Source organism: Limulus polyphemus, unplaced genomic scaffold (assembly GCF_000517525.1).
Source record: "Limulus polyphemus unplaced genomic scaffold, Limulus_polyphemus-2.1.2 Scaffold28, whole genome shotgun sequence".
Taxonomy (NCBI): domain Eukaryota; kingdom Metazoa; phylum Arthropoda; class Merostomata; order Xiphosura; family Limulidae; genus Limulus; species Limulus polyphemus.
This window is the reverse complement of record NW_013665638.1, coordinates 1,497,380-1,498,656: the sequence shown is the minus strand read 5'-3', so window position 1 is coordinate 1,498,656 and position 1,277 is coordinate 1,497,380.

The following is a 1,277-nucleotide window of genomic DNA, read 5'->3' as shown; positions in this document are numbered from 1 at the left end:
ATCATAAACTGACTATATATCGGCTTTTACTTAACTACTAAATCCAAAGTATAATTTAACTACTAAATTTAAATTTATCAATTAACTGAATTTCAGGTTATTTGAAATTCTAATACGAACAATCGTCAATACTAGTCCTATTTGGTTCCTCAAATAAAACATTCTCCTTTCCAGCACTCAAAATGGTTTCTGCAGGCATTAATCCACTGTGTGTTACCTGATTAGACTTGAAACGTCAATCGGAGAAGCCTCTCTATTAAAAAAGAAGCATCTTGAAAGGCCTATGACAGCACGTGAATGTTTAGTATTTTACAAGAACTCTATTTTTGGAGAATGTGGAGCCCTTTACCCGTTTTTATCCGTAACGATTAGAAAAGATGTTATTTCGGGTTTGTGTGGGATCAATACTATCTCAATCATTCACTCAGGAGCTCAGAGTACTTTAGGACTGTACGTTTTAGTTTTTAGATCAATGATATTACTAGGCAACCTCCAACGGACAATTGCAAATAGTTTCTATTTCAATGATTTTCAGCTTTTTTTGTCAGTTGCCGAATATCAGGTATGTAAGTGGGCCACTAAAAATGGTTTTAACCTTTCATCATCATAAACCATTTGTATGCATTTCTTCTGCTTGTGGAGATTGCAGCTTGATCTAAACTTCATAAAACAGATATAAAAAATGAGTTTAGTGGCTGAGACAAAGTTCTTGGAACTCTTTAACATTAAGCTGACTTTTATTTCATTCATAGTGCAATTTAATGTCAAATTTACCGTATCCTTTCTTCCACATCTTGTAGAGCAGGTAAGAGTCGAATGCTCAAAATCAATCATGACCTTATTCAAATTAACTTTGACTATGGGTCTCTGATCTACACCTAAGCCACGGTCTCTGCAATGAACGTGCCAAACCATGTGCATTATCAGGTGCTTTCCACCGGAGTCTTGTCCAGAGTTTGCACACATAGTTAACTTAGCCTCCACTTCACATTTGATATTTGCAACATTCTCTGCAGTGTACTACAAAGCTATGGTCATTGCCACGGCCTTCCATTGGGCGATATGTCTTCATCCCTCAGTGAGATATGCTTTTTGCAAATACACTCTCTGATATTCCAACCTTTTGCCATTTGAATCTAGGTAAAATTGAACGAATTAGGTCTAACATTGGATGATATTGATAAGTCTGATGACCAGCTCATCCTTCTATGAATTATTATCATTCTCCAATACAACCCTTTGTTAAGTTACACGAAGAAGTCATGTTGATGCTTCTA